The sequence below is a fragment of the Molossus molossus genome, unplaced genomic scaffold (genome assembly GCF_014108415.1).
Source record: "Molossus molossus isolate mMolMol1 unplaced genomic scaffold, mMolMol1.p scaffold_m16_p_13, whole genome shotgun sequence".
NCBI lineage: Eukaryota > Metazoa > Chordata > Mammalia > Chiroptera > Molossidae > Molossus > Molossus molossus.
The window spans coordinates 59,292,708-59,308,262 of NW_023425348.1; the positions used below are offsets into that span (position 1 = coordinate 59,292,708).

General features: G+C 33.8%; 1 long non-coding RNA gene across 1 annotated transcript in view; it reads right to left on the bottom strand.

Moving 5' to 3' along the window:
* Positions 1–6,057: 6,057 nt before the first annotated feature.
* The window catches only part of LOC118629073, a 64,701-nt gene continuing 55,203 nt past the window's right edge, over positions 6,058–15,555 (bottom strand). Inside the window, exon 6 of the long non-coding RNA XR_004959347.1 lies at positions 6,058–6,185. This is a non-coding gene — a long non-coding RNA (uncharacterized LOC118629073). The remainder of the gene's footprint in view (positions 6,186–15,555) is intronic.

The following is a 15,555-nucleotide window of genomic DNA, read 5'->3' on the forward strand; positions in this document are numbered from 1 at the left end:
CCTTTCACAGATAACTCAAAGGGGAGAAAATTTTATTAACAGTATGTGTCTGTGCATACTCAGGCCCAACCACCAAGGGAAACCTACTATCATTATTATTATTACTTATATTCGTGGGTAGATGATATATATAAACACATTTATCAAATTCAAATTAGCCAAAGGTGGCAGTAAGAAATCAAACTATGAAATATGCATAAAATCTCTTATTCACCCTTTATTATTATACAGTTAGGGACTAGACAGGGTCTAGCAGAAAATATATAGCTTTGGAGTGCAATAGACCTAAGTTTTAGTTCTAGATCTTCTGTGTGACCTTGGACAATTTACTTAATTTCTCTAAACCTTGGATTTTTTATTTTTAAATGAGGTAATACTAAAAACATATAGAATTTTTAAGATTAAGAAAGATAATAGTTATATACATCTAATTCAACAAAGCTTAACACACAGCAGATACTCAATAAGTGTTAGGAAATGTTTAATTGACTTAAAACGAGCAGAGAGTATATTTATAAGTATTTTTTAAGGAAGACAATTTAGAATTCTGGTCAAAGATGAAGGAGTAGAAGCAATTTTTTTCTAACTCTTCTCCCTTTTAAACAACACAAAATAATAAATTGGGGAGGGGGGAATGAGGAGATCCTTAATGAAGCAATGAAATACCTACCTACAAGTTCCCAACACACAGTGAAGAATATGGGCTGAATAGATGACATCTAAACCAGAATAAAGAAGAATAACTACAAGATGACACCTATCTCCTCAGACTTCAAGCAAGAATACATTTCTCCAAAAGTGAAGTGCCACAGTCTAAAAGAATATCAAATGGTCTTTTGACTAAAGTGGTAACAGCAGAAGCAGTAGGGAATGTTCCTATGAAGACCCAGGTCCACACAGGAATTGCAGGTGAAGCTGAGCTGCATAAGGACGAAACACGCAGATGTACCATCTTGTCTATAATCTAATCTCCTAAAACACTGCCTGAGGCGAAAGAAAGGAAGCAGAGATGACCAGATCACAGCACAGATAGCCTAACTTAAGGTGGTTCATTGTAAGCCACACCAAACTTCTAATGCCAGAAACTAAGAGATATAAGCAGAATGTAAAAAATAAATAAATAATTGAGGTTTTTCAAGACAACAAATGCCAATTTTAAAGTGGCTAAGATTGCCTCAGTTCACTCTATACAATCCCTCCTAATATTATTTTTTAACAAATAAATATTCAGTATAAATATGCCCTCATCTGAAGCTAAGCAGTAAGAAAGGAATTAGCACAGGAACTGTATATGCATACATAATAGGAAAATGAGATATTAAAGACACAGATCACACAATAAAAAATTGTTAATGATTTCCTCCCTTGCTCAAGGAAGCAAAGGAAGAGTTTAGACAAATATTTCTTCTCAGTCTCAAATAAAAATAATATGATCTCTGTGAGGGAGAAAAAAAAGAACTCAAAGAAAAGATAAAGAGATCAAAGAAGAGATAAGGCAAAAGTAGTTGAAAAGTGAGCTGGCGGACCTCAGGAAAGAAATGGAAGAAGGAAAAGCAAGCCGTTACATAGATAAAACTCTCATTAGGTGTAGAAAAAAAAAATTGTTTTAACAACTGACACTAGGGCATAGAGAGAGGATTGAGTAAATCATTTAAAAACAAATGGTAAAGCCCTGGCTGGTTTGGCTCAGGGGTTAGAGCGTTGGCCTGCGGTCCAGAGAGACCCGGATTCGATTCCCACTAAGGGCGTGTACCTCAGTTGCAGTTTGTCCCAGGCCCTGGTTGGTTGCGCAGGTGGCAGCCACTCGATGTGTCCCCTTCACATCAATGTTTCTCTCTCTCTCTCTCTTCCTCTCTCTCCTTCCCACTCTACCTGAACAAAAAATGTCCTTGGGTGAGGATTAAAAAAAAAGAAAGAAAGAAAGAAATGGTAAAAATGAACATAAAGCATTGGATAGTAAACTGATAATTAGAAAAACAATGGAGATGCAACATTTATAATTCCTGATTCTGAAGAAGAGAATTTTTTAAATGAACCTCCCCAGAAAATTATGTATATATAACACAAGAAAGTAATTCATGTCCCCAGGAAAAGGTAAAATGTAAATAGTAATGCTAAAATATATCCTGATAAACTTTGTACTTTAAAAGTTTATAAGTAAAAACAAAAAATTATCTGCAAAGTTGGAAATGAAAGGGCTTGTTGCTGGCCTCAGCCTTTGCCTCAACATTAAATGCCTGGAGAAAAGTACGGCGAACTCTAAAATCCTGAATGTGATCCAATAATGCTATACTCAGCCAAGTTGTCCTTCAAGTATAAAAACAACAAAGTCTAAACATATAAAAATACATAAACATACCAATAATAAGGAAGCTTGCGTCTAAGAAAACAATACCTTAAGATAATATCCAGCTAAGCAAGGGATGAATCTAAGGAAGTTAATGCTAAAAGGTGAGCACAGTGAACTTCATATCCATGGACACTAGGTTGAGAACTCTCTTTGAAAAAAACCCTGAGGCTGGAAAAAAAAGATCTGAGATGGGCATATAATCTCATTCAATCTGCATTTATTGAATTCTACTATGTGTCAGGTTTTTCCACTGATGTCATAACTAACATATATAACTCAACCCTGTGGGATAAATATCATATTCTATTTTTTTAAATGAGGAATCTGAAGTTTAAAGTCATACAGCTGTTAAGTGTGGGAATCTGAACATAAATCCAAGTCTTCTGAATTCAAAACCCATTCTCTAAATTGTCCTTCAAAGCTTCGACACAAACCACTGAAGATTGGAGGGGTGGGGAGTGTGGGCAGGGAGGGCTTACATGGTAACTAAATCCATCTCCTCCTTATATACACTATTCATGAGTACTTACACTTAAATCAGATCCACTCTCAGCCTTAATCTTTCCCAACCAAAAAGTTATGTTTTTAGTCTATATTGATATGAATTCACTCACACTTCCTAATGATTTTCTGGATTTCTTCTGTTTCTGTTTCTTTCTGGAAATGTTTTTGGGTTTTTTTAAACCTGGGTTTCCAGTCTGACTACTATATTGTTTTGCTTAAGGACCAGATTCTGCTGTATTCTGTTTCTAATACTTTTCCTGATAATATCCCATATTTTTTCTTATTTTTTGGCACATACACACAGAAACCTCTAAAATAATTCTGCTTATTTTAAGTAATAAATAAAAGTTAAAGTTTCACCCTGGCTGGTTTGGCTCAGCGGTTAGAGCGTCGGCCTGCGGTACAGAGAGACCCGGGTTCGGTTCCCGCTAGGGGCACGTACCTCGGTTGCAGTTTGTCCCCGGCCCTGGTTGGTCGTGCGGGTGGCAACCACTCGATGTGTCCCTTCACATCGATGTTTCTCTCTCTCTCTCTTCCTCTCTCTCCCTCCCGCTCTGTCTGAACAAAAAATGCAAAAATGTCCTCGGGTGAGGATAAAAAAAAAAAAAGTTAAAGTTTCATTGTCTTTGTATTAAACACGAAGAAAAATGGGAATAATCTTCAGTTTGGGCAAATAGATATTTTTTGCCATTTTCTTTCTATTTACCTGTCTTTGATATTTTTTAATATTATCCATTCTTGGTTAGCATTTTACTATCTGAAAAGGCTTGGAATAGACTTCCTATTCCAAGGAAACAACAGATTTTCCTGTACACTCCCTCTTCAAATTGATAAATAAAAAGTGGTAAGTGAACTAATCTCCCAGGAACCCTCTGTTAACACTACTCTATTCAGGAAAGAATCTGTTCATCCAATTAATTTTTTTTTTATCCTAAGTATGTTAAAAATAATAATAATAAAGCAAAGCTAACTAACTGGCTCATAATCCCATGACCTGAATCTCATCTGCACTGAACTCTAAATTCAATTATCCAGAACCAGAAAATGTTACTCAGTTCTGTAAAAATCATTCAATCCTGGTGCCTAATGTAAAATTATATCTAGTAGTACTCTAGGTCACTTAATAATAAAGGAAACTGTGGGTTTCTATAGTCTCCTTTGCAAATCTCAATTACTTAGTCTTACTTAGAACATATCCACTATATCATAATTCAAAAAAAAAAAAAATTAAACAACATATAGTCCTGAGTAACTTAGTGAAATTACTCTATAAAACCAGACTTAAACATAATATATCTTAATATATATGTCTAAATAAAATGAAGTCTCAAGATCAATTTCTGGTCTCAATGAGACAAAGGTAGGGTTCAAAAATGTCCTCTCTAGCCTGGCCAGGTGGCTCAGTTGGTTGAATGTCATCCCATGCACCAAAAGGGTTTCGGGTTCAATCCCTAGTCAGGGCACATACCTAGGTTGCGGGTTCAATCACTCCCGGTCAGGGCATGTACAGGAGGAGACTGATACAGGAGATCGATGTTTCTCTTGCACATCAATTTTTCTTTCTCAGTCCCTCTCTCTCTCTCTCTTTCTCTCAAATCAATAAAAATATACTTGGATGAGGATAAAAGAATAATAATTAAAATGTCCTTTCTTTTATAACATGATATAGCAATATTTTTAGTGTCAGGCATACAATGCTATGTGAATTACCAAGATCTTAAAACAAATTCACAATGTGTAATCACCCTTCACAGGTGAGGTATTATTCTGTTTATTCTATGGAGAAATATTTTAGTTTAAAATAAATGTTGAAGGTTTGGGAGATTGCTACAATAAGGACAAAACAAGGAAAAGAGAACATTTCATCATGTTCCGCATAATACAAGTACAATATGAATTCCTGATAGTGGATTTCATTTAATATTGATGCCCATGTCATCAAAAAATACTTAGACATAAAATTACATAGTCATCAATTTAAAACATGGCACTTAGCATATTGATTATATTCTTTCAGCAAAAAAATCATAAAAATGTTCAACATAAATTAAAAGTATATAACGTCAGTACCTTGCAGTGGAAACACAATATTTAAAACTAAATGAATATATCTTTAATATTTATAGAATAATTTAATCTGTGAGACTAAGATGCTATGTGACTATGATGGCTGAAAAATTGTATATCCCTTAAAATTAGGTAAGATAGAAGATGAAGAGAAAGTTCAATGAAGAGGATTAAAACCAACAAACTTTTTTTTTCTTTTGACTTTTAGAAATGTATATTCTCTCCTTTTTAGATTAATGTTTGTTTAATTTATTGGGGTGACATTGGTTAATAAAATTTTATAAGTTTCAGGGATACGATTCTATAATACATCATCTGTATATTGCATTGTGTGTTCACCACCCAAATCAAGTCTTTTTTTCATCACCATTTATTCCCTCTGTGCCCTCTTCTACCCGCTCCCACCACCCTCCCTTCCCTCCGCCAATCACCATACGGTCGTCTGTGTCCATGAGTCTTTCTTTTCTTTGCTTAACCCCTTCACCCTTCTCACCCAGCTCCCCAACCTCCTCCCCTGTGACAACTGTCAGTCTGCCTTCTGTATCCATGAGTCTGTCTCCACTTTGTTATTTTATTTTGTTCATTAGATTCCAAATATAAGTGAGATCATATGGTACTTGTGTTTCTCTAATTGGCTTATTTCACTTAGCATAATATTCTCCAGGTCCATCCACGCAACCCCAAAAGGTAAGATTTCCTTCTTTTTTTTTTTTTTAAATGGCTGAGCAGTATTCCATTGTGTAAAAAAATGTACCACAGCTTTTTTATCCACTCATCCACTGTTAAGCACTTAGGCTGCTTCCAAAGCTTGGCTATTGTAAATAACAGTGCAATGAACATAGGGGTGCATATATTAGTTTCAGGTTTCCTTGGATATGTTCCCAGAAGTGGAATCACTGGGTCATAAGGCAGTTCCATTTTTAATTTTTGAGGTAACTCCATACTGCTTTCCACAGTGGCTGCACCAATCTGCATTCCCACCAACAGCACACAAGGGTTCCTTTTTCTCCACATTCTCGCCAATACTTACCTGGTTGTTGATTTATTGATGATAGCCATTCTGACAGGTGTGTGGTGATATCTCATTGTGTTTTAATTTGCATTTCTCTGTTGAGCATCCTTTCATATGTCTATATAATACAGTAATTTTGAAAATGATGGGAGTTGTCTGTATATTGCAGAGCAGTATATTAGTTAGTACATTACTTCTTTAGTTTTGAGACTCTGATATTTGCTCACTGAATATATCATCACTAGGAGCTTCCTAAAAATTAATATGTAAAAGAACATTATGCAAGCAATTGTTTGAACTGTTAAGTTAAAAACTGAATAACAAAAAATCTCCCAGAATAAAGCTGTCCCACAGAATTTAGCAAAATAAATTTACCAAGAATTGTAATTCCAGTTATTTATGAAACAGAAAATCAAGAAAACCTCAGAATCAGTTATGCAACTCCATTTAAATTCAGTTGAACTAAAATATAAATATTATCCAATCCTATTATAACATGAACAAAAACACTCATTTCTAAAGTAACCTCAAGTGCTCTGCACCATTAAAATTCAAAAGTTTATTCAACAAACATTTTATTTTAACTATGATCAATTCAGTGGAATACTTTTCTTCATCATCAGGGACCAGTAATTGGTAAATGATGACAAATATTTATATTACCCATAGTTAGTCTACTAACTCCACTTCTGAAAAGTTATAGTATTTTATTTCCAAATCAAGAGGAGGCTACACACAAATAGAAATACACTATTGTAAGAAAACTTTTTGAAAATTAGGTAGAAATATTAATTGAGCACCTACTAATGTGCCAGGCAATGTCTATTATTAAGGAACTCTTCATCTCAAAGCATTTTTTTAGTAATGTATTCCTCCATACTAACCTAGGAAGTGATTTTAACTAGTTACAATTGGATGAACATGCAACTTTCTAGGAATACATTTTTGGTGTGTAGATCAATATATACCAGCATGTAGTTTTTCCCAAAGTTTATCTATAATATCACTCTTAGAATTTAACAATATCAAAATGTTGAACCTCTATTTAAAATGTGAGTGGCTATGATATACATCTTTTCATTTATAACTCAAAAAAAAAATATCAGCTTAATTTCCTTTTAGTTCTGACATCGTAGATCTAAGAGGGAAAAGTCTGCTAGTTAACATACAATTTGCACAGAACCAAAACACTTGTTGAGTTCTATATTACTAGCCAAAATCTAGCTTCTGTCTTCAACTCTTCATGCTAATAATATTCAAAATTAGAACATCCCGGCAAAATTTGATATTAAATTAGATAAATATTTTTATAGCTTTAAATCTCATTATCTAACCCCCCCATGTCTCCTCATATGCTAATAAAAATAATGCTTATGATTAAGATAATAACAATGGTTCACACTTATATAGCACTTACTATCTGCCTGGCATTGTATGAAACATATTAGATATACCACCCTAAATATGTCATATTACATATATCAAACATCTATATTATTATTTTCTTCATTTCAGACATGAATAAATTGAAGCATAGAGAGTTTAAGATCATATCTTCCCTTCCATTTATCACACACAGCTTTCATCTACTCCATTAGAATGCTATGTTTTTAAAGTTGAAATTTGTTTTAACACTGTAGACATTTACTATGTCATTAGGCTAGTATTTACTATAAAATGGTACAAAAAAATTCTCATTAATAAATAACTAGCATTAAGGATATATGCAACTTCTAATATAAATTTATTAAAGAAGCTTCCTAAATTTATCCAGGAACTACATGAGAATTAAGATGTTCTTGTCTTCATTTTACATTAATGAAAGTTCAATTTGACACAGTGATTCACAGCTTCTACATCTGACAATGGTAGAATAGCAAGAACTGGATTTACCTTCGTCTTTAAATAACTAGAAAACAAAATATATGAAACTATGATTTTCAGAAACTGAGCAATAAGTAGTGTAGGCCTATGAACCCTGAGAAAATGGAAATAAATTAGGTGAGCCTACAATTGTTCCTGGAGTCTTTGGGCCACAGTACTGACAGGGGATGACAAACAGAACCCAGAAGTCTAGCTGAATTGAAGAAACAGAGAATATCAGAGAGACCAAGAAGGCTAGAATTAACAGGGAGGAATGCTTAAAAAATAGACCAATGCTTGCCTGCTGGTGTGGCTTGGTGGGTTGAGCATCATCCCACGCAACAAGAGGTCATGGATTTGATTCCAGGTCAGGGGACATGTCCCAGTTGCCACTGGATCCCCAGTAGGGAAGTGCAGGAGGCAGCAGTTGATGTTTCCCTCTCTCTCTCTTCCTCTCCCTTTCTCTCTCTCTAAAAATCAATAAAAACTTTTTTAAAAAATGTTGTGCAGAGAAAGTGATTCAGAGATGTGCAGAGAGGCCCCATTCAGTCTTAGACTGAATAGAGATCTGCACATAAGAGAAAATCACCCTACTCTAAAAAAATAACTACTGGAAAGAAATACATTGAAAAATCTATGGAGCCTACACAGGGTTGAGAATAGTTCCTATTGCCACCAGCCGCATTTTAAAAAAATACTGAAACCTCATAATACATATAAAATGAGTCAGCAAAAACATCTCATCAAGTAGTGGGCCTAAATTATTCCTAGTATTTGCTGCCTCACTTAAAAAGCTTAAAAGTAAGCCTCACTTAACTATTCCAAGTAACTCTGTGTACCAGGCACATCACAGAGTAAAACAAAAGGTATAGGCCTTATAAAACATTACCAAAAGAGATTTAAAAGGACCCAAATAAATAGAAAGACATCCTGTGTTCATAGATTGTAAGACTTAATATTGTTAAGACTGCAATTCCCCAAATAAACCTATAGATTCTATACAATCCCTATTTAAATCCAATGGTCTTTTTTGCAGAAAAGAAAAAATGGATCTTAAAATGTATATGAAACTGCAAGGAACCCTGAATATCCAAAATAATCTTGAAAAACAAGAACTAAGTTGGAGGGCTCACAATTTTCTATTTCAACATTTACTACAAAGTTATAGGAATCACAACAATGTGGTACTGGCATAAGGAGAGATAAATAAATGAAATAAAAAATGAGAGCCTAGAAATAAACTTATATATGAACAAACAAAATGGCAATAAATACATAACTATTGGTAATTGACTTTACAAACAAAATGAACATGCAGAACAGAAACAGTCTCATAGACACACAGATGTTCCTCCTTTTGCCCCAATTGACCCCCTCCTTCCTGCTCCCGCCCCGCTCCTGCCTTTCCCCACAAAACATAAAGACCTTTAACAACTTAAAATGAAAAGGTAAACCAATTTTAGAATGAGCAAAAAATTTGAATGGATATTTCCCAAAGAATTTATACAAATACCACTAGGCACATAAAAAGATGCTCAACATCATCATTCATTAGAAAAATATTAAAACAGCAATTAAAAATGTGCTTCACATGTTCATGGATTGAAAGAATTAATATCATTAAAATGTACATGTTACCCAAAGCAATCTATAGATTCAGTGCAATTTCTATTTAAATATCAATGGCATATTTCACAGATCTAGAATAAATATTCCAAAAATTTACATGGAACAACAAAACTAATAGCTTTAGCAATCTTGTGAAAGAAGAAGGAAGTTGGAGGAATCACAATACCCGATTTCAAACTACACTACAAAGCCATTGTAATTAAAGCAGCCTGGTACTGGCATAAGAACAGACATATAGCTCGGCTGGTGTGGCTCAGTGGATTGAGTGTCATCCCATGGACTGAGAGGTCCTGGTTCAATTCTTGTTCAGGGCACATGCCCAGGTTGCGGGCTCAGTCCCCACTAGGGGGTTTGTAGGAGGCAGCCAATCAATTTTCTCACACATCAATGTTTCTATCTCTCTCTCCCTTCCTCTCTCTCTAAAAAAATCAATAAAGACATTTTTAAAAAGAAGAACAGGCATGTAGATCAATGGAACAAAAGAGAAAGCCCAGAAATAAACCCATGCCTTTATGGTCAATTAGTATTTGACAAAGGAGGCAAGAGGATACAATGGAATAAAGTCAGTCACTTCAATAAATGGTGTTGGGAAAATTGGACAGAAATATGCAAAAAAAAATGAAACTAGACCACCTTATACCATACACAAGAATACTAATGAGATAAACCAAAGAACGTATATGCATGTATGTGTAACCAATGGACATAGACAACAATGCTGGCGGGGTGGGGGCAGGATTGAAAGGAGGGTGTCTAGAGCGGGGAAAGGAGAAACATCTGTAACAAAAATAAAATAATTTTTTAAAAAAGAATAAACTAAAAATGAATTAAAGACTTAAATTTAGACTCAAACCCATAATAATCCTAGAAGAAAACAGAGACAGTAAAGTCTCTGACATTTTTCATAGCAATATTTGTTCTAATATATCTCCTTGGGCAAGGGAAACAAAAGAAAAATAAACAAATAAAACTACATTCAACTAAAAAGTATTTGCACAGCAAAGGAAACCATCAACAAAATGAAAAGGGAACCCACTGAAAGGGAGAACAAATTTGCCAAGGATACATCTGATAAGGAGTTAATTTCTGAAATATATAAAGAACTTGTACAACTCAAAACCAGGAAGACAAACAATCCAATTTAAAAATGGGCAAAGGACCTAAATAGACATTTCTCCAAAGAGGACATACAGATGGCCAATAGACATATAAAAAATGCTCAAAATCACTAATAATCAGAGAGATGCAAATTAAAACCACAACAAGATATCACTTCACACCTGCCAGAATGACTATCATCAATAAATCAACAAAGAAGTGCTGACAAGGAGGTGGAGAAAAGGGAACCGTTGTGCACTGTGGGAGGGAATATAGATTGGTGCAACCATTGTGGAAAGCAGTATGAAATTACCTCAAAAAATTAAAAATGGCTCCCCTGGCCCGTTTGGCTCAGCAGTTATAGCATCGGCCTGCAGTCCAGAGAGACCTAGGTTCGGTTCCCACTAAGGGCATATACCTCAGTTGCAGTTTGTCCCCGACCCTGGCTGGGTCATGCAGGTGGCAACCACTCGAAGTGTCCCTTTCACGTTGATGTTTCTCTCTCTTTCTCTCCCTCCCACTCTATCTGAACAAAATATCAAAAAATGTCCTTGGGTGAGGAAATAAATAAATAAATAAATAAATAAATAAATGAATGAATGAATGAATGAATGAATGAATGAATAAAGGAACTGCCTTTTGACCCAGTAATCCTACTTCTGGGAATATATCCAAAGAAACCCGAAACACTAATATGAAAGAATATGTGCATCCCTATGTTAATTGCAGTATTATTTACAATAGCCAAGATCTGGAAATAGCCCAAAGCCTGTCAGTAGATGAGTGGATAAAAAAGCTGTGGTACATTTACACAGTGGAACACTACTCAGTCAGGGCATGTACCCAGATTTCAGGTTCGATCATTGGTTGAGGCACATGCAGGAGGCAACCAATTGATGTTACTCTCTCACATGGATCTCTCTCTCTCTATCTCTATCTCTCCCCCCCCCATCTCTATGCCCCCTTCCTCTTTCTAAAAAAATAAACAAAATTCATTCAATCAGTCAATAATAAAACTGAAATGGACCTAAATATAGAGCCAAAACTGAGAATCTACAATAAAATCTTTCTGGGCTTGGGTTAAAAGCATATACCATAAAATTTTTAAATTCATATATTAGATTTCATTAAAATTAATTTTTTTTGCTTTTTGAAAGACACTGTTAGGAAAATGAAAAGACAAGCCCATTCTGGGAGAAATATTTGTATAACATACATCAGATAATGGACTTGCATCTAGAATATATTAAAAACTCAATTGAATAAAAAATTACACAACATTTTAAAAGATATCACTTCAAAGAGATATTGAGGACAAATAAGCAGTGGAAATTTTCTCGAAATCATCAGTCATTAAAGAAATGCAAATTTAAATCTCAATGGCATACTATTGTAAGTCTACTAGCACCACTAATTTAAAAAAAAAAAAAAAAAAAAAACCACTAACAATACCAGTGCCAACTGCTGGTAAGGTTATGGAGCAATGGAGCCCATTAATAGTTAAAGGGAACACAAAAATAGTACAATCATTTTGGAAAACTCTTTAGCAGTTTCTTAAGAAGTTAAACATTCATTTATCATTCAACATAAAAATCCCATTCCTAGGTATTTTTCCAAAAGCACTGAAAACATATGTCCATACAAACACCTGTATCCAGATGTTTAGAGCAGCTTTACTCTGAAGAATCACAAAAACTGGAAACAACCCAAGTTACCATCGACTGGTGATAGAAAAACAAATTGTGGTACATCCATACAATGGAATACTACTCACAAAAGAAAGAAGCAAATTACTTTACCTGCAACCACAGGAATGAATCTCAGAAGCATTATGCTAAATAAAAGAAGCCAGACACAAAATGCTCAGTGCCGTTATGATTCCATTTACATGACACTGTAGAAGAGGTAAGCTTATAAAGACAGAAATATGACCAGTAATTATCAGGGGTGGAGAATGAGTGAGGGATTGACTAAAAAGGGCATGAAGAAACTTTGTAGGGTGATAAAAACATCCTTTATCTTAAGTGTGGTGGTAGCTACATGACGAATACATTTGTAAAATATTAAAATACTGTATACCTTAAAAGGGTAAATTTTATTGTACGTAAAGTATAGCTCAATAAATCTGACTTTTAAAAATATTAATTGACAGAGTAAAGCAAAAATAAGAAAGGTCAGGGATTTGACATATATACAAGTAAAATGTATGGCAACAATAATACAAAAAACAGGAGGGAAGCAAAAGAAGTATATTGCATACTATTGTCACATATGGTTCTCACTCTATACATGACATAAAATAATATTATTCAAAGGTAGACTGTAATAAATTAAAAATATATATATTATAAATCTTAAAGTAACCATTAACCAAAAAAAAGTACAGCTAATTAGACAACAGTAGCCATAAAATAGAATCATTTTTTTAAATTCCCTATAGGTGGAACAAATAGGAAAAAAACAAGGATAAATTAAACCCAACCATACAGACAATTACATTAAATATAAAAGATATAAACATTCTAAGTAAAAGGCAAAGATTTTCAGATTAGATAAAAACTAAAACCCAACTATGTGCCATCTATGAGTTACCCACTTTAAAATAGAGTCATATCCTGTTACACTCTCCTATTAGGCATTTTTGCCATAATATATATAAATATGAAGTTAAACTTAAAGCAGTAACGCAAAAACAATTTTAACATGAGAAATTTATTTCAAGCAAAATAAATCAAATATAATGTTTTATGCATTTCTTACTTAACAATTTAAGGAATTCTCTTAAATAGTCTAGACCATTTCACCAAATTTGTAGTTCACATTTTTCTTACACACCTATAAGATATACTTTCTATTTTCCTAATTTGGCATATTTCATTGACATGTGAATATTGTATACTATAAAAAAATCATTGCAGTAACACCTAAAACTTTTTCCAATACTTTAAACTTTAATATATAGGGCCCCAAAGTAAATTAGTACTTTTTGACAAATTATAAAATAAAATGCAGAAGTTATATAATACTTTATAATTTTTTTATAATCATAAAATCTATTAAGCTAAAACAAAAACAGGAAAATAATGTTATATTAGCGACATTTTACAAATAAAGTCCACTGTAAAACCTTAAATGTGGGAGACGTATTTTCTAGACCAAAAGTAAGATGCATGTAATTTACAAAGATCAGCCTCACTTACTACCTTCTCTCCTAAAAAATACATGCAATAAAAATATATCTCCAGCATTATTTACAGTGGCCAAGACATGAAACCAACCTAAGTGTCCTTCAATAGATGATTAAACAAAGAAGATGTGGCATGTGTGTGTGTGTATTTGGACTATTTCATTGACATGTGAATATTGTATACACACACACACACACACACACACACAATGGAATACTACTCAACCATAAAAAGATGAAATACTGCCATTTTTTACAACATGGATGGATCTGGAGAGTATTATGCTATGTGAAAGAAACCGGATGAAAAAGACACGGACCATATGATTCCACTCATATGTTGGATATAAAACAAAAAGCAACAAATGAACAAATAAACAAAAATAAATTCACAAATAAAGCTAACATAATGGTGGTTACCAGAGGGGAAGGGCAGGTGAGAGAAGGATGGAGAATATAGTCCTGGCCGGTTTGGCTCAGCGGTTAGAGCGTCGGCCTGCGGTCCAGAGAGACCCAGGTTTGCTTCCCGTTGGGGGCATGTACCTCGGTTGCAGTTTGTCCCCGGCCCTGGTTGGTCATGCAGGTGGCAGCCACTCGATGTGTCCCTTTCACGTCGATGTTTCTCTCTCTCTCTTTCTTCCTCCCACTCTACCTGAACCAAAGAATGGAAAAATGTCCTCGGATGAGGATAAAATGAAAAAAAAGAATATAAAAGGTGTCAAAAATGGTGACTGAAGGAGACTAGACTTTAGGTGTGAGCACACAATAGAGTACACAGATGTCGTATTATCCAGTTGTACACCTGAAATTTATATAATGTTACTAACTGATGTCACCCCCAAAAATTTAGTTTTTTTAAAGTCAGATTTGCTGAGATAAGCTGGAGTCATTTGTGTACTGAGTCAGTCTAAACTGGAAGCAACATCAAATAAATATTTAAAATATAAAATTTATTTTATATTTTCAAAGCAAAAAGCAATGGATTTGTATTTAAAGTAAGAATAGGAGTGATTTTTTTCTTCTCCTTTTCATTGTTTTTTTAGTTTTCTTAAATAAATGTGTATTTATTCATAATAAAATTAACTTTTAAATGAATAAAAAAATATATATACATATACATATACACACACACACACACACATATATATATCACTCTGTGGGCTAATATACAAATTTTGTTTTTATTTTTTCACACTTAAGAGTCTACTGGTCTGGTCAAATGAATAAGGGTGAGTTAAATATTTACTGCACCCAACAATAATTAGACGTTAGACAAATGAAAGTAATTTTTCTAAACATTTAGCAACGATGTTTTTGTCCATGACACTTCATGAAGAAATATGTACTCTGTATTGTCCAATCCTGGGAGTTACATAAGAGTGAGGTTCAGGTCCTCAGCTACTAGAGTGTTTTAAAACACACACACACACACACACACACACACACACACAGACTTTATATAACATTCCTAAAAGGTATAAATTAAAATCTAAAAGGTCAGAATAAAATTCTCTGTGCCACAATTAAAGCCTACTGGGGCTAACACGTATAGGAGGTTGATTTGATACACATCACCGGATTGTGACACAATTGAAGAACCAGGAAAATTAATATGGTATTGCATACTATCTATCTGGTAGAAAATGTTTAAATCTCTGATATAAAATTATTTGAGAATAACACCATATGAATATAGGAATCACTTATATACAATGAACATTAAATTTATAATTTAAATGATGATTATTAAACAGCAATGTCAACAAAAGGACTTAAAACCTAGACTTTAAACCTAGAAATTTATCATTTTAAATATTTTCATTCTCTAACTAGTAACTTTCCTTT